We start from the raw sequence: 18,685 nt of genomic DNA on the forward strand, positions 1-18,685 counted from the left end.
AAGCTGTCGTGGGAACCATGGAAAGGTAAGGATGAGGTTGGTTTATTATTTTTCTTTTATTGCAGGAGATCGTTGGCTTCAGCTGGAATGGGTGTGATGGTAAGTATGGTTTAATTTAGAACAATAAAGAATTGTGTCTTTATTTCAATTAAAGGACTTTATTCTGGGTGTTGTGTTTTTTTTAAATACTTTACTAGAAATTCATGGCGGTCATGTCTAATACTGGCGTGACCCCATGAATTTTGGGCTTGGGGCCAGCTGATAATACCAAGCTGGCCCTAACCCCTTTATTACCCAGTGAGCCACCGCACCAGGGCCCTGGATGAGTTGGGTACAGCGCCAGAAGATGGCGCTTCTATGAACGCGCCATTTTCCGGGGTGGCTGCGGACTGCAATTTGTAGCGGGGGGGGGGGCCCAGAAAGCTTGGGCCTCCCTGCGCTGCAGATTCCAGCCCCCAGCTGCCTAGTTGTACCTGGCTGGACACAAAAATAGGGCGAAGCCCCACGTACTTTTTTTTTAATTATTTCATGAAATTCATGAAATAATTTAAAAAAAATTGACGTGGGGCTTCGCACTATATTTGTGTCCAGCCAGGTACAGCAGGCAGGAACGGGCTGCCCCCAACCACCAGCTGCCTATTTGTACCTGGCCGGACACAACAATATAGGGAAGCCCTTTTTTTCTTAATTATTTCATGAAATAATTTAAAGAAAATTGACGTGGGGCTTCGCCCTGTTTTTGTGTCCAGCCAGGTACAACTAGGCAGCTGGGGGCTGGAATCCGCAGCGCAGGGAGGCCCAAGCTTTCTGGGCCACCCCCGCTGCAAATTGCAGTCCGCAGCCACCCCGGAAAATGGCGCGTTCATAGAAGCGCCATCTTCTGGCGCTGTACCCAACTCATCCAGGGCCCTGATGCGGTGGCTCACTGGGTAATAAAGGGGTTAGGGCCAGCTTGGCATTATCAGCTGGCCCTAAGCCCGAAATTCATGGGGTCACGCCAATATTAGACATGACCACCATGAATTTCTAGTAAAGTATTTAAAAAAAACACAACACCCAGAAAAAAGTCCTTTAATTGAAATAAACACACAATTCTTTATTGTTCTAAATTAAACCATACTTACCATCCCGCCCATTCCAGTTGAAGCCAACGATCTCCTGAAATAAAAGAAAAATAATAAAGCAACATCATCCTTACCTTTCCATGGTTCCCATGACAGCTTCAGCTCTGCTACATCGAGATGACAGGCTGGACCCCAGCAGAACGCTGCCATCCAGCCTGTCATCCCGCAGACACTGAGAAGCGCAGGCTTGCTTGCGCTCCACAGTGTCTCTCTGTGAGGGCATCCAGATGAGCCGAGTTAATGTCCAATGAACTCGGCTCACCTCATGCACGTCACTGACAGCGTGGGAAAATTCTCCTGCACTCAGCGCTTCAGCGTGGGAGAATTCTCACACTGAAGCGCTGAGTGCAGGAGAATTCTCCCACGCTGTCAGTGACGTGCAGGAGGTGAGCTGAGTTCATTGGACATGAGCTCACCTTATGCACGTCACTGACAGCGTGGGAAAATTCTCCTGCACTCAGCGCTTCAGCGTGGGAGAATTCTCACGCTGAAGCGCTGAGTGCAGGAGAATTCTCCCACACTGTCAGTGACGTGCAGGAGGTGAGCTGAGTTCATTGGACATGAGCTCACCTTATGCACGTCACTGACAGCGTGGGAGAATTCTCCTGCACTCACCGCTTCAGCGTGAGAATTTTCCCACGCTGTCAGTGACGTGCATGAGGTGAGCCGAGTTCATTGGACATGAACTCGGCTCATCTGGATGTCGTCACAGAGAGACGCTGAGCAGCGCAAGCAAGCCTGCGCTTCTCAGTGTCTGCGGGATGAGAGGCTGGATGGCAGCGTTCTGCTGCGGTCCAGCCTGTCATCTCGATGTAGCAGAGCTGAAGCTGTCGTGGGAACCATGGAAAGGTAAGGATGAGGTTGCTTTGTTATTTTTCTTTTATTGCAGGAGATCGTTGGCTTCAGCTGGAATGGGCGTGACGGTAAGTATGGTTTAATTTAGAACAATAAAGGATTGTGTCTTTATTTCAATTAAAGGACTTTATTCTGGGTGTTTGTGTTTTTTTTAACTTTGACTATGGGGTTAGTAATGGGGGTGTCTTATAAACGCCTCTCCATTACTAACCTGGGCTTGATGTCAGCTGGCATTATAAGCTGACATCAACCCCAGCCCTATTACCCCACTGCCACCGCACCAGGGCAGCGTGGAAGAGCGAGGCTAAGTGCCAGAATTGGCGCATCCTATGGATGCGCCATTTCTGGGGCGGCTGACGGCTGGTGTTTCTAGCCTGGGAGGGGGCCAATATTCATGGCACCCTTCCTGGGCTATTAATATCAGCCCCCAGCTGTCTGCCTAGCCTTTGCTAGCTATTAAATTAGGGGGGACCCCACGTCATTTTTTTGGGGGGGTCCCCCATTTTAATAGCTAGTAAAGGCTATGTATTCAGCTGGGGGCTGATATTAGTAGCCTGGGAAGCTCCGTGGGTATTACCCCCTTCCCAGGCTTCAAACATCTGCCCCAGCCGTCTGCTTAACCTCCGCTAGAGCCTAAAATTAAGGGGAACCCCACGCCAATTTTTTTAATAATAAATCCTTTATTTTAATACTAAATGACAAGTACAGTAACCAACACTATCACTGTACTTCATATATATGTGACTGACATGTTTCTATCTATCTAATCTATGTGTGAAGCTCTATTCTGTCTGTTATAAATTGTCGGGTACAGATGCTGAATTGCCGGCCGGCTTTTTTAAAGAGACGGTGCATGAAAACACTATTATTTTTTTTGATAAATCCTTTACGCTAAATGACAAGTACAGTAAGCAGCACTTTCACTGTACTTCGTATATATGTGGCTGACATGTTTCTATCTATCTAATCTATGTGTGAAGCTCTATTCTTTCGGTTCTAAATTGTGGGGTACCGGTGTATGCCGCTGCTGAATTGCCGGCTTTTCATGTTTCACTGTTGGCACTGTTCCCATCGATTTGGGCAATCACTGTAATTCCACAACCACCATGGCTGTGGCATTACAGTGAGTGGCAGACAATCCCTGCATGATTGGTGCTCTAAATAGCGCCAGACATGCAGGACAAGCTTTTGGTGCACGAACAGTTATCGAACATAACCTCGAACAGCCGAATTTTTTGCAAATCGTTCGGGTTCGTCGAACAACTCGAACACCGCCCAAAACAGCTCGAATTTGAGATTGGCGAACAGTTCTAGTCGAACACCGCTCATCTCTACCCGTAAGGTACTTGTCATGCTGCTAGAGTAAAGTGAGTTCCCCGTTGGGACAAGTGTGAACTGTTACCTGCGTCCCCTATCCTTAAACAGGCTGAGGACTGTGAGCAGCCATTCCCCTATTCCCACTGACCGAGGACTGAGAGCGGTCGTTCTTTCCCTTTACCTGGCCGAGGACTGAGAGCGGCCATACCCTGTATATAGTTGCGCTTTCTAAAGCACTCCCTACTGGTTTTAAAGAAAAACTGTTTTTCTACAAGTGACTGTTGCACTTTACCTGGTCACAAGTTGCACGGTGGCCAGGGATCAAGAATGTTTCTTATGAAAAAGTTTTTATTATGCTAAAAGAGTTAGTGATATTTTATAAATGTGTGTGTTCGTAATGTTTTATACTTGTAACGTTAAAAGAGAAAAGTACCTCCCATAAAGGGATGAGTGAAAGTTAAAATATCTTATATGTAAGTGCACTTTAAAATTTTTTGTATGTTTGTATGTTTTGCTCTTTTACAGCCCGAGGACGTGCTGTGGTTTACCAGGGGGGAATGTAGCACCCCGAGGACTCGGCTGCTACAGGGGTAGTGCACCTCGAGCCAGAGGTGTGGTATTCCACTCCCGGGTAAGGATGGAGTGTGGGACTGAGCTCAGCTAGCTGCATGCACTACACTCATCCCATTTCCGGGGGACAGATCAATGGTACTCCCACTAGGTGAATGTGCAGGTACGACAGTGTCTGTCCCTGGCTGGAGTGGGAGGGGGGGTGGAACATCCCAGTAGTGTAGGGGCAGATAGGGGAGGGGCTCTGGGCATAGAGATAGGAGCCCATTGGGTGCTAGTCACCTGGGCTCACACATAGAGGGAGTATATATGGTGGGCACCATCTTAGGACAGGGTGAGTCAGTCAGTCGGTCAGTCAGTCAGTCAGTCAGTCTGAGGAGGGCTGACGGGGAGCTGTGGCTCCGGCTGGGCCCAGCTCCAGGGCCAAGCCTGCAGTGGAGAGAGAGGAGGAAGAAAGGCCCAGAGACGCAGAGCCAGAGGGAACCCTGAGATCCCACAAGTTACCGGGTGAAGGGTTGGCGGAAACGGGTACCGGAACCCAAACTGGTGGAGGCTAATGATCCTCAGCCAGGAACCGGAGGTCGTGGTCAAGTTTTGCCACGACCCTCACCATATCCACCAGGAAGGCACACCACGAGTAGGGTCAGGAAAGCCAGAGAAGGTTTAACCACCAAGAGGCCCGAGGGAGCCGGACAAAGGTGGATCCCTGGTGGGGACGGCCAGCAGAAAGAGAGAGAGAGGGGAGCTCAGGACCACGCTCCGGAACTGCCTGGGGGTTAGCCGAGTCCCGCACCTGGTGAACGCAGTACGGCTCGGGTGGTCACTCCCGGCCGAAGTGACTGAAGTACCATCTGTGAGTAAAAACCCTGAAACTGCACCATACGTTTCTGACTCTCCTTGCTGCACCATCACAACCCCCATCATCTACACCTGCTGCCCTGAGGCCATACCCCTCCCGTTGGGGGTTATACCATCCCCGCTGCACCATCCTTCCACCGGCCTCAGCGGTCTGCCCTGCAGCGGCAGCTTCAAAGCTGCATTCAACGGGTGGCGTACTCATCCAACATCTACTGCTAATAGACTCGCCACTTAGTTTGACTCCCTGGGCACGGACCGGGTCACCGCCACGAGACTACTACCCCCATCTGATCCGGCTCCGGGTAAGCCCCCGTGCGCGCGATGCCGCACGACACAGAAGGCCCAGGGGCGCGTCAGAATCGTGTCCCTGTAGACACAGGGAATGTAATGGACTTTGCCCGGATGCAGCTGGGCATGCAAAGGACACTTTGCAGCAATTTTTGCATTTCTTAAAGGGACATTTTTGTCCCTTAAAGGGGAAGAGATTTTTCGTGGGGTCTTTCTTTTGTTTTTGTTGCCTCGTCAAGTGAGGCTGGATTTTGCATGTTTTGGACTTCTATGCTTCACAGCAGTGGACTCGTTGCGACTCCGCCGAAGCAGAATGTATGTGTGTGGGTTACCCCTTTAAGATGCGCACATTGGGACTGTGTTTATGCTGTGTTTCTTTACAGGGTCCCTGCATGTCTGAGGACGGCCATGTTTAAGAAGGGGGGGAGTGTAAGGGGGATGGACGCCACCACCCTTTTAAGAAGGACTTTTCCCTGTTATTATTCCCACGTGCAGCAGTAGTTGTCCCCGTGTGAGTGTAATGTCTAATGTAATGTTGATGCTTTTATGTGTTCTCCCTGTTTTGTACAGTGCAGTAGTTGCCTAGTTACAGCAGCATGGCAGAGCTGGCCGGGGGAGGAGCGCAGCAGGGAGGAGCAGAGGCAGTGAGCTTAGAGACAGGAGACAGGAAGTCAAGGAGCAGTGTCCAGGCGGCCATGCCCAGGACAAGGTGTCAAAGAAGAGCTCCAGAGAAAGGGAGCTTGTGTGAAGACGGGGGTGTCCCCGCAAAGAAGGAGTCGAGGCAGTGTGGGCCGTAAGCCCACGAGAGAGGAACTGCTCATGACAGGTCGGGATCGAGGATAGGTCGAAGCAGTGGGGCCGTAAGCCCATGAGTAAGGACCAGTGATGGTGTAAATGCACTCAGAGAAGAGGCCAGTACACGAGACATCAAGGGTCCATGTGAGTACCAGAGAGTCCGGCAGCCAGAGACCTGAGCCAGGGTTAGAAGTTGCACGGATGCAAGGACAGAGACTATGCACTAAGCAGAGTCCGGCAGCCATATACCCAGGCCAGGGTTAGAAGGTGCGCGGGAGAGAGAGTGCCAAAAGCCCTCAGCAGGAGCTGAGGACTGAACAGAGGCTGTGGAAAAGGGATGTACATGTATATATCTATATCCGAGTAGCACAGCGAGAGAGGACAGGGACTGTGGAAAAGGGATAGGAGCCTTATCCGAGTAGCACAGCTTCCCTAGGGCAAGCGACAACCTGCACAGAGGGTGTGCTGAAGGTGAGCGTCTGCCTGCTGTGATAAACTGAGTCGGAAGGTAGAGAAACGGCTTATTGTCCCTGCATAAGACCTGGGCCTGAGAATATCTGCTGCACCTGCCTGTACACTGCAATCTGTCAGTAAAGTTGGTTTTATTTAAAAGCACTGACTCTATCTATTTATTCATGTGCGAGGTGCCGAGGTGCTCGCTGAAGGTTGCTCAGTAGACTCGCCCACGGCTACCACCCCGTGCCAACTCGTTACACGTCCATTACACATATAATATCACAAAAGAAAGCAACAAACACAAAGAAACAATGGCAGATCCCCAGGAGGACACTAGTCCCAGATGTCACCAGAGGCAGTGTAGGTGGATGCTGGGGGTGATGGTGCAGGCGCAGCATAAATCACACAGGGTCAGTGATGCAGTACAGGGTCTTTTACTCACAGTTGTTATCCGAGTCACTTCTGCCGGCAATGACTGCCCGAGCCGTGCCGCGTCCACCAAGTGAGGAGCTCGGTCAACCCCCAGGCAATTCAGGAGTATGGCACAGGACCCCCTTCTGTCCTTTCCCTGGCTCATGCCCCACCAGTGACCAAACTTCTGTCCAGCTGCTGCGGATCTATGCGGGCAAACGTGGGCCCCGTCTCCCGCTATCCTATCTGGTGCCTTCCTAGCAGTTTTGGCGGGGGGTCGCACCAATAGATGATCACGACCTCCGGTCTTTGGCTGAGGGATAATTTACCTCCACCAACTTGGGATCCGGTACCCTTCTTCTGCCTGACCCTTCACCCGATATCTCGTGGGTTCTTAGGGTCCCTTCTGCCTTCTTGTTTCTGAGCCTTTCCACTTCTCTGTCTCTTCTCCTTCTTTCCTGTTCCTTCTTCTCCCCCTTCCCTCGGCCTCTTCTCCTTCTTTCCTTCTCCTTCCTTCCTCCTCTCTGGCCCCGGCCTTTTCTCTAGGCCTGCCTTCTGAGCAGAGCTCCTACAGAGCCTCTGCTCCCTGTCACTTCTCCACTGAACTTCTCCCAGAACTAAGATGGTGCCCACCTTTTATACCTCCTCCTCTGTGTGTGAGCTCAGGTGACCAGCACCCAATGAGCCCCTACCTACGCTCAGAACCCAACCCCTATCTGCTCCTACATCACTGGGTTTTCCTCCCCCCTCCCCACTCCAGCCAGGGACATAGTCAGATGTGCCTGCATAAATATATAAATGGGAGCACCATAGAGCTGTCCCCCGGAAATGGGGTGTGTGTGCTGTATGCAGCTAAATGAGCCCTGGTCCATACTCCATCCTTACCCGGGAGTGGAATATCACACCTCTGGTCTGAGGTGCAATACCCCTGTAGCGGCCGAACCCTCGGGGCGCTACATATGATCTCAGCCAGGTATGTTTAACTCTAAAACGCTGCAGCATTTCAAAGAAAAACATATTGTAATGGCCCCCGGGGTCCGAGACGCGCTGTAGGAGATTGTCTTCAAACTGTTTTCCCATAGACCTTCATATATAAAATAAAATACAAGGAACAAAAAACACATCAAGCGCATAAAAAAAGATCACATAAAAGTTGTGATGGAGTTTTATAAGCTCGCAGACAATACGACAGTGATGAAATGTATTCAATACCGTTATATTGTTTTCTAGTTAATAACAATATTTATTCACATAATACAACTATAGAATTTCTCAGGAAACAATTGAAACTTAATTTCCCTTTCCAGGAATCGAACCCAAGACCGTCCATATGAAAACCCGACATCATCCAGTGTTATAAAACCCAAGAGAGGAGCCACCGATACCTAAACGTAGAGACCTCCCAAGACATCGTCTGAGCGATCATAAGTCACTGGAATAAGAATGAGAATGTCTGAATGTAGAGGAAATTCCCAGGATTCTGTGGTGTCGTCCTCCGACCCAGGAGCTCAATAGTCACCATCAGCCGCTAATGAGCAATGTGCACTGAGCGGAAATGTTGGTTATTTGCTGTTCAGGCAGAGCTGCTGAGCACAGACGTCTCTGTGGCGCAATCGGTTAGGGCGTTCGGCTGTTAACCGAAAGGTTGGTGGTTCAAGCCTACCCAGGGACGTTGGTGTCTTTTGCTTGGACAGCTACCCAAATTGCTTTATGTTGTCAATTAATAATTTTCAAAATTCACGGATTCTATATAATTCGCATTGTTGGAATACAAGTAACGTGAACCCAGCAAAACAGCCCCTATAAGGCACAGATCTGTAATTAGTGTCCATCAGAAGAACTTCTCATGTAGTCAGCAGGTTACAAACCTGCACGTGGAGACCTTAACAGAGTTCTAGTCCTTTGTCTCCACCAAGCGACCAAGTGACACGGCTTCACTTGTCTCCTGGTAAATCATTCACAGAAAGTCACTTTTCTTTTTGGGCTTGCGCCATTCATTGGTATCTTATGCGCCAGTTTCTTCAGTGTCGCAGGCGGTTCTTACATTTTGTTGCAAAATCATTTATCATTTTTCTTTTCTCTCTTCTAAGAGTCTTTTTAGAGCAAAAAGTGACATGTTCGGCTAAAATGTCCCCAAACTTGCAGAAAAACTATAGACGTCCATAAATTCACTCCATGGGGAGACTGGAGAACATCTTCTAACAAAAATGTGTTGACTTTTTAAAAAGTGACAATTGGATGAGTCGAAAACATCTGGAACAGGGGTGGGGAACCTCAGGCCCGCGGGACATTTACAGCCCTCGATGACCTTTTATCTGCCCCCGGGTAGATATCCGGGGACCCCAGTACTTGGGGCCGGCAGCTGTATTGTGACGGTTAATGTCTCCTCGCTCGGTGAGCACGTGTACGCAGTCTTCACTGCCAAATGCTGAGGACGTCAGGACATACTTAGATAGCGGGTAATTTATACCCCCCCCGAAGGATGGTGTAAATATCCACATGGACCCTGGAATAGAAAAGATTCCCCACCCCTGACGTAGAAACTCCAAACCTCGCCCACAATGGGGACCAGAAGAAAAAACAGGTGAACACAGAGGAAATAGACTTAAAAAAGGCTCAAAGTAAGTAATGACTGAGGTACAGCCAAAAAACACAATCATGAATCGAGGCCAAAGAGCTAAAAACATCATCTTCCGAAAAAGGCAAAAATGAGGAGGAAGAGAGGGAGGAAACTTCTGTCCGGATAATCCGCTGTAAGTGAAGAACCATAATGACCCTAATAGAAGCCCTACTTCAGAAGAGCGGACGGCGAGGAGGGATTGTTAAGGAAAATTAATATTGTGGCTAATGTGACCCCACCAGTAATGTGGCTGCTTAATTCTGGAGATAATTATACCCTACTAACAATAAGTGATGAAATGTCCTTTGAACCGGAATTGAACCAGTGACCTAAGGATGTCTGTGCCCCACTACAGTCCTCCGCTCTACCAGCTGAGCTATCGAAGGCTTGTGTACTGCAGCTCTCCTGCCGTCATCACCTCACTGCGTCTCCAGGTGTATTGGGTCACATAATACTGGACATTTTTATAATATATTATACATGTACATTAATTACTGGTCAATAAGATTCTGACTGTGACAATAATAAGGTAATAACAAAAAAATAGGGAAAACAACTTCCCATACTGGGAATCAAGTCAAGGACGTTTGGGTGAAAACCAGGAATCCTAACCGCTAGACCACATGGCAGAGACACAGCTGTGAGACATTGGCGTTTGAATGATGGAAAGGAGCTAAGCAGCAAGTCCAGAAGTGATAGGGGAGAAAGAAAGATTGTAGAATCTCCATCAAAAAAAGTACCTGAGCTGTATGTGAGCTGTATGGGAAATATCCTGTGAGCTTTCATGTACTTCCCCCAGGCAGAGCGATGAAAGCCAGAAAAGAACACCATCCTCCAGTCCAAGTGTTGGTGGTATAGTGGTGAGCATAGCTGCCTTCCAAGCAGTTGACCTGGGTTCGATTCCTGGCTAACGCAAAACATTTTTTTTTAACATTAACTACACTGCTCAAAAAAATAAAGGGAACACTTAAACAACAGAATATAACTCCAAGTAAATGAAACTTCTGTGAAATCAAACTGTCCACTTAGGAAGCAACACTGATTGACAATCAATTTCACATGCTGTTGTGCAAATGGAATAGACAATAGTTGGAAATTATTGGTAATTATCCAGACACCCTCAATAAAGGAGAGGTTCTGCAAGTGGGGACCACAGACCACATCTCAGTACCAATGCTTTCTGGCTGATGTTTTGGTCACTTTTGAATGTTGGTTGTGCTTTCACACTCGTGGTAGCATGAGACGGACTCTACAACCCACAGAAGTTGCTCAGGTAGTGCAGCTCATCCAGGATGGCACATCAATGCGAGTTGTGGCAAGAAGGTTTGCTGTGTCTATCAGCGTAGTGTCCAGAGCCTGGAGGCGATACCAGGAGATAGGCCAGTACACCAGGAGACATGGAGGGGGCCATAGGAGGGCAACAACCCAGCAGCAGGACCGCTACCTCTGTCTTTGTGCAAGGAGGAACTGGCGGAGCACTGCCAGAGCCCTGCAAAATGACCTCCAGCAGGACACGAATGTGCATGTGTCTGCACAAACGTTTAGAAACCGACTCCATGAGGGTGGCATGAGGGCCCGACATCCACAGATGGGGGTTGTGCTCACAGCCCAACACCGTGCAGGACGCTTGGCATTTGCCACAGAACACCAGGATAGGCAAAGTCTCCACAGGTGCCCTGTGCTCTTCACAGATGAAAGCAGGTTCAGACTGAGCACATGTGACAGGCGAGACAGAGTCTGGAGACGCCGTGGAGAGCGACCTGCTACCTGCAACATCCTTCAGCATGACCGGTTTGGCAGTGGGTCAGTAATGGTGTGGGGTGGCATTTCTTTGGAGGCCGCACAGACCCCCATGTGCTCGCAAGAGGTAGCCTGACTGCTATTAGGTACCGAGATGAGATCCTCAGACCCCTTGTGAGACCATATCCTGGTGTGGTTGGCCCTGGGTTCCTCCTAATGCAGGACAATGCCAGACCTCATATGACAGGAGTGTGTCAGCAGTTCCTGCAAGATGAAGGCATTGAAGCTATGGACTGGCCCGCCCGTTCCCCAGACCCGAATCCGATTGAGCACATCTGGGACATCATGTTTCGCTCCATCCACCAACATCACGTTGCACCACAGACTGTCCAGGAGTTGGCGGATGCTTTAGTCCAGGTCTGGGAGGAGATCCCACAGGAGACCATCCGCAACCTCATCAGGAGCATGCCCAGGCGTTGTAGGGAGGTCATACAGGCACATGGAGGCCACACACAATACACAACCTCATCAGGAGCATGCCCAGGCGTCGTAGGGAGGTCATACAGGCACGTGGAGGCCACACACAACCTCATCAGAAGCATGCCCAGGTGTTGTAGGGAGGTCATACAGGCACATGGAGGCCACACACAATACTCAGCCTCATCAGGAGCATGTCCAGGCCTTGTAGGGAGGTCATACAGGCACGTGAAGGCCACACACAATACTCAGCCTCATCAGGAGCATGCCCAGGTGTTGTAGGGAGGTCATAAAGGCACGTGGAGGCCACACACAATACTCAGCCTCATCAGGAGCATGCCCAGGCGTTGTAGGGAGGTCATACAGGCACGTGGAGGCCACGCACAATACTCAGCCTCATCAGGAGCATGCCCAGGCATTGTAGGGAGGTCATACAGGCACGTGGAGGCCACACACAATACTCAGTCTCATCAGGAGCATGCCCAGGCGTTGTAGGGAGGTCATACAGGCATGTGGAGGCCACACACAATACTCAGCCTCATCAGGAGCATGCCCAGGCATTGTAGGAAGGTCATACAGGCACGTGGAGGCCACACACAATACTCAGCCTCATCAGGAGCATGTCCAGGCCTTGTAGGGAGGTCATACAGGCACCTGAAGGCCACACACAATACTCAGCCTCATCAGGAGCATGCCCAGGCGTTGTAGGGAGGTCATACAGGCATGTGGAGGTCACACACAATACTCAGCCTCATCAGGAGCATGCCCAGGCATTGTAGGAAGGTCATACAGGCACATGGAGGCCACACACAATACTCAGCCTCATCAGGAGCATGCCCAGGCGTTGAAGGGAGGTCATACAGGCACGTGGAGGCCACACACAATACTGAGCCTCATCAGGAGCATGCCCAGGCGTTGTAGGGAGGTCATACAGGCACGTGGAGGCCACACACAATACTCAGCCTCATCAGGAGCATGCCCAGGCATTGTAGGGAGGTCATACAGGCACGTGGAGGCCACACACAATACTTAGCCTCATCAGGAGCATGCCCTGGCGTTGAAGGGAGGTCATACAGGCACGTGGAGGCCACACACAATACTGAGCCTCATCAGGAGCATGCCCAGGCGTTGTAGGGAGGTCATACAGGCACGTGGATGACGCGCCCCTGGGCCTGTGCTGAGTAGCGTCGCGCACGCGGGGGCCTACCCGGAGCCGGATCTGATAGGGGTAGTAGTCTCGTGGCGGTGACCCGGTCCGTGCCCAGGGAGTCAAACTGAGTGGCAGTATTTAGCAGAAGATGGTACGGTGTTCGACTACGCCACCCGTTGAATGCGGCTATGAAGCCGCCGCTGCAGGGCAGACCGCTGAGGCCAGTGGTAAGGTTGTGCAGCGTAGCTGGTAGAACCCCCAACGGGAGGGGTATGGCCTCAGGGCAGCCGACGTGTTTGAAGGGGGGTAGCAGGAACCACTCAGAGACGGTGGGGTGTAGTTTTGGGTCTTTACTGGTGACAAGGTAGACCCTCCCGGAGTACTGGCTAGCGATCGGGGCCTGGTCAGTCCGTGAGCTGATGGGATTTCCCCTGGCCAGGCGGAGTTGTAGGCCTCCCCAACTAATCGTACTCTTCTGGCTACCTTGCTAGAGGCGGGTAAAAGTAGCCCACGTCCCTGAGTGTACCGTGTGGTGCTCACCCGTATGGCCGGTGACTCGGGGCCTTTTGGTAACTTCCGCTCCACGTCGCGGTGCTGGTCCCTTGCGTGTGACCGTGCCTTCGGGTTTCTTGGCCAGAGGACCTGAAATCCCCTGCCGGGCGGTTTCTGCTGCTGGGTAAGGATTAGTCCCCACAGCCTCGGACCCCGGGTCCGGTAAGAACTCTTCAATCAGGGCGAGCTCTACAGCTTCCAGCCCCTGATCTCTTTTTAGCACAGCTCCCACAGAGCTCCTGATCTTTCTTGTTCCTAAAGCTGCTCCACTACAGACCAGACTGTGTCTCTGTCTGTGTTCTCTCACTCTACTCACTAACCCTGCCTCAGCCCCAGCTTTATATAGGGGAAGTTCTTCCCCTCCCAGGACTGGGCAGGAGGTGTGGCATGCATAGGATGTCTGACCAGGAATCCTCCCACCTGCTCACAGACGTAATATTGCTATTACTGTGGGAACCAGACCCCTGGGGTGCCACATTCCCCCCTAGTGAAATTTAGTACTCCGGGACTAAACATATTTTTGTAAAACATAACAAGTAAAAACAGAAACAGTACAATAAAGAAAAACACATTAGGATGGTCACGGCATGTCCGCAACCGGGTGCAGTCTTTGAAGAAAACAAAGGTGTCCATTTCACCAAAACAGGGAGACGTAACCAGGTAGGGGTCTGTCCTGCCCCGAGTCCTTATCAGTCTTTTAGTCCGTCCTGGGTTACGCTCCAACTATATGCACAAAGGATTCCTGGTAAATCCACCAAAGACTCCTACAAATAACTAGAAACACATAATTATACACAAGCAACAATAAACAGGTAAACATTAATAAAATAGCTTGAACATTTAGATCCTCCACCGTATGGGCAACTGGCCTCTAGTGACCCTAGTGGACCTACGGAGCTGGCTGACTGGTCCTGAGCTACAGGGTATAGGAGCTGTCAAGGGTAAACTGGGCAGCCGTCTACGGACTCTTTGGCTCACTAGGGGTATGGCAGGCTCACTATAAGCAGAGGGTTGATTCTCCTGGTCTGCTTGTGTGGGGTCTTCTGCCTCCTGGACCGGCTGTTCTTCCAGCTCTACCTGTGTCTCCGTAGGCACTTGGGATGCTGGTTGGAGGAACGTGAGGACGGGTACCACAACAGCACCATTGACTTGAGTCCAAGACCGAGGGAAGTCTCCGAGCACAGTACTAACCATATCTTCCCTTTCCTCTACGGGTCGAGGGTCTTCTTGTTCCTCTTCAGGGTTCCGTAGCTGTTCGGGACACTTCTTCAGGTGATCCCGGGATACAATGGCTGTGGTTTCCCCTCCGTCTTTACTGATTGTACAGATCTTTGGGTTGTCGTGGCTTGAGGGCAGTACGGTGTACGGGTCCTTCTCCCACTGGTCGTCCAACTTGTGGAGCCGTCTTTTCCTCTTCAAGACCTGCTCTCCGGGCACCAGGGGAACAGCGGGAGCATACTGGTTGTAAGTTTTCTCTTGTCTTTCCCTAGCTTGACAGAGACTTCGCTCCACGCTCTCCTCTACTTTCCGGTACTGCTGCTGCCTTTCTGTGTCCCAGTCTGCTTCTGGTGAAGTGTCCTCGGGTGTCAGGACTCCCATCTCCAGATCAACAGGAAGCTTACCAGGTCTCGCCTTCATTAGGTAAGCCGGGGTGCAGTTGGTGGAACCCACAGGGATGTGGTTGTATAGGTCCACCAGGTCGGGCAGCTTTTCAGGCCACAGACTACGTTCTTCCAGGGGCAATGTTTTCAGAAGATCTATCACCACCTGGTTCATTTTCTCACAAAGTCCATTAGTTTGCGGGTGATAGGGTGTTGTTCTTATCTTCCGGCAGCCATACAGGGTGCAGAACTCCTGGAAGACTTCCGCTTCAAAGGCAGGCCCCTGGTCCGTCAGCACCTGCTCCGGGTATCCGTGCGGACGGCAGAAGTGCTGCTGGAAGGCTCTAGCTGCTGTTTGAGCCGTTAAGTCCTTGACGGGGACGACAACCAAGAACCGGGAGTAGTGATCCACGATGGTTAACGCGTAGACGTAGCCACTTCTGCTTGGGGTCAGTTTTACATGATCCAAGGCTACCAGTTCCAACGGCTGTCTGGTGATGATGGACTGCAGGGGAGTCTTCTGGCTGGCACGGTCCCTCCTTCTTAGGTTGCATGGGCCACAGTCTCTGCACCACCTCTCGATGGTTCCTCTCATGCCTACCCAATGGAACCGCCCGCGCAGCAGGAACTCCAGCTTCTTCCATCCGAAGTGCCCAGCTCCGTCGTGGTATGCCTCCATCACCATAGCTGCGTCTCTTCTTGGCACCACTACTTGCCAGATTAGTTCATGCGTCCGGGAGTTAACCATTCTGCGGCACAACTTCCCCTTGTAAAGGAACAGTCGACTCTTCTCAGCCCACAGTTGCTTGGCTTCCTCCGGAGCGTCTGGGTCAAGGCGTGCATCTGGCCGATTCAGCATCTCCTTTACCAGTCGGACAGCAGGGTCACTGTCTTGCGTCTCCGCCCAGTTGTAATGAGGTAATGGGTTGAACGTAGCGGATTGCTTACTCCTTACACGGTGGGAATACTGGATAGTCCCATGACGGTGGAACGCGGGGAGTTCAACTTCTTCCAGTTCCTCTGAATCTTCCCCTACGTCCGGTAGGTTCGGCATCCTGGACAGGGCGTCCGCGTTGGTATTGGAGCGTCCTGCCCGGTATTTGATTGTAAACTCATAGTTGGACTAGCGGGCCATCCATCTCTGCTCTAGGGCACCGAGTTTTGCAGTGTCCAGGTGTGTCAACGGGTTGTTATCCGTGTACACGGTGAACCGGGAAGCAGCGAGGTAGTGCTTAAAGCGTTCGGTGACTGCCCACACCACTGCCAGGAACTCTAGCTTAAATGAGCTGTAATTCTCAGGGTTTCTTTCGGTGGGTCGCAGTTTTCGGCTGGCGTAAGCAATTACCCGTTCTTTCCCCTGCTGAATCTGGGACAGTACGGCTCCTAGCCCGATGTTACTTGCGTCGGTGTAGAGGAAAAAGGGCTGGCTGTAATCAGGGTACGCCAAGATTTCATCCCCCGTGAGGGCCATCTTCAGCTGGCGGAAGGACTCTTCTTCCAGCTTCTCCCATTTGAAGGGTGGCTTCTGATTCTTGGCCTTCCTGGACTGGCCTATCAGGAGGTCCTGCATAGGAGCTGCCTTTTTGGTGAAACCGGGAATGAATCTTCGGTAGTAGCCTACCAACCCGAGGAACTGCCGCACTTCCTTTACGCTGGAGGGGCTTGGCCATTCCTTAATTGCGGTTATCTTATCAGGGTCGGGAGCCACTCCGTCAGCACTCACCACGTATCCCAGGTACTGCACCTTTGGCTTCAGGAGGTGACACTTGGAGGGTTTCACCTTTAGGCCGTAACTTGCCAGAGCTTCGAACACTTCCGCCAGGTGTTTCAGGTGGTCCTCGTAGGTCTTGGAATAGACGATGACATCGTCCAGGTATAACAGGACTGTCTCAAAGTTTCGGTGTCCCAGACAGCATTCCATCAATCGTTGAAAGGTTCCTGGTGCGTTGCAGAGTCCGAACGGCATGCAGGTAAACTCACTAAGTCCCATCGGGGTGGTGAATGCGGTCTTCTCCCGGTCCGCCTCTGCTACAGGAACCTGCCAGTACCCGCTAGTGAGATCCAAAGTGGAGAAGAAGTTAGCAGATTTTAAAGCGGCCAAAGACTCCTCTATCCTTGGTAAGGGGTACGCATCTTTGTGTGTGATACGGTTGATTTTCCGGTAATCTACACACATTCTCATGGTGTTGTCTTTCTTTTTAACCAAGACTAGTGGAGCTGCCCAGGGGCTACAGCTATCCCTGATTACCCCAGCCTCCTTCATGTCTCTAAGCATCCCCTTGGCGTGTTGGTAGTGTGCAGGGGGTACGGGTCGGTATCTCTCCTTTATGGGAGGATGGTCTCCCGTGGGGATATGGTGTTCTACCCCCTTTACTCGCCCGAAGTCTAACGGGTGTTTACTAAACACTCTCTCGTACTCTTGAACCACCCGATAGACTCCTTGTTTCTGGTGTGAGGGAGTGGAGTCAGTACCCAGATGTAGTTGCTGACACCAGTCCTCCATTGGTTTCTTAGAGCCGTTACCTTCCTCTGGTTGGGATGGAGGTAAGGGTTCCACGGCCTGTACAGAATTCTGATTGATGGTATACAATTTGGCTAGCGTAGCATACCGGGGCAGGTACACTTCCCTTTTCCCGATGTTTATTATGCGGACGGGCACCCTCCCATGGCGTACATCAACCACCCCCCGTGCTGTCAAAATGGTGGGCCTACTGTCTGAGTAGACGGGTTCTACCATTGCTTGGTAGTCTGTACCTCTCAGACCAATAGCTGCCCGGCACCAAATCATCATTTCACTTTTTGGGGGCATGGCAATAGGGAAAGGGTCACACATTCTCACGCTTCCAATCTCACCACCGGAGAGTTCCACCTGTTGCCGCCGCATCAGTGCCCGGATCTCTTTTTGGAGCACTTGCTGCTGGCCAGAGCTGGCGTTCTTGGCAACCTGTTGTAAAATGAAAATCACCTCTGCAAGACAATTTTCAATCACATTAGTTCCTAGAGTTATCTTTGGGTGACTCTCGCGCTTGTCAATGTCCACAATGATCAGTCCCTGTGCTGCCAGTTCGACTCTACCGATTTTAATGGTCATCTCTTTGAATCCGATCTGTGGCACGGGTTGACCATTGCTGGCGATGATACTCAAGTCGTCGTCTGGGTAGCGGGTTATATCCGAGTCATTCCAGTACTGCTTGAAGAGCACGTACGGGATGGTGGTGACCTGTGACCTGGTGTCCAGTAGGGCACTCATAGGGATGCCATCCAGTACCACAGGCAAGACTGGACGTCCTCCCACATATTTGTCGCGCCAGTTCGATGGGCCTGGTGATCTTTTTCCTGGGGGTTGGCCCTCTACCCCAGGTTGTGCCAGTTTAAAGGACAGTACCTTGCCATATGTCCGGGTTGATTGCAGCGGCGGCAGATGGGTTGTCCGTCCTCGTTGTATCGGTCGCTGGGTCTTCCTCTGGCCGGTGGGGTCCTCCTTGGTCGACGCCACGGGATGTCCTCCGGTCCGGATGCCAGCTGGATCTTCCCTGGAGCAGAAACCTGTAAAGACTGCACAGTTCGGGTTAGCGCAGCAACGCTTTTAGCTAGCTCTTGGACCTGATGGTGCAGGTCTGGAGCCGGGTCATTGTTCAAAGCCTGCGCATCAGCTCCCACAGGCCCTGCCGACAAGGGCGCCGCCTCCTGGTGGTAAGCGGTAGTAGGGCGCCTGTGGGTCACCACGCCACCCGGTGCCGGTTCTCGGAGCACCCGGATGGCTCTGTCCTTGAACTGTGCAAAGTCCAGATGAGGATCCTGTAAGGCCATTGCCCGCAACTGGGTTCGGTGGGCATTGCAATATAGTCCCTCTATAAATTGTTCGGTCAAC

General features: G+C 51.3%; 2 non-coding genes across 2 annotated transcripts; one reads left to right on the forward strand and one right to left on the reverse strand.

The window, feature by feature from the left end:
* Positions 1–8,272: 8,272 nt before the first annotated feature.
* TRNAN-GUU (transfer RNA asparagine (anticodon GUU)) lies at positions 8,273–8,346 on the forward strand. Its single transcript has one exon. It is a non-coding gene; the product is annotated as a tRNA-Asn (tRNA).
* A 1,249-nt stretch (positions 8,347–9,595) lies between these two features.
* Positions 9,596–9,680, reverse strand: TRNAY-GUA (transfer RNA tyrosine (anticodon GUA)). The gene is given in 2 exon segments: positions 9,596–9,631; positions 9,644–9,680. It is a non-coding gene; the product is annotated as a tRNA-Tyr (tRNA).
* Between the last annotated feature and the right edge of the window lie 9,005 nt (positions 9,681–18,685).

The sequence above is a fragment of the Phyllobates terribilis genome, unplaced genomic scaffold (assembly GCF_046119375.1).
Source record: "Phyllobates terribilis strain yellow unplaced genomic scaffold, ASM4611937v1 Scaffold_3__8_contigs__length_932513732, whole genome shotgun sequence".
Taxonomy (NCBI): Eukaryota; Metazoa; Chordata; class Amphibia; order Anura; family Dendrobatidae; genus Phyllobates; species Phyllobates terribilis.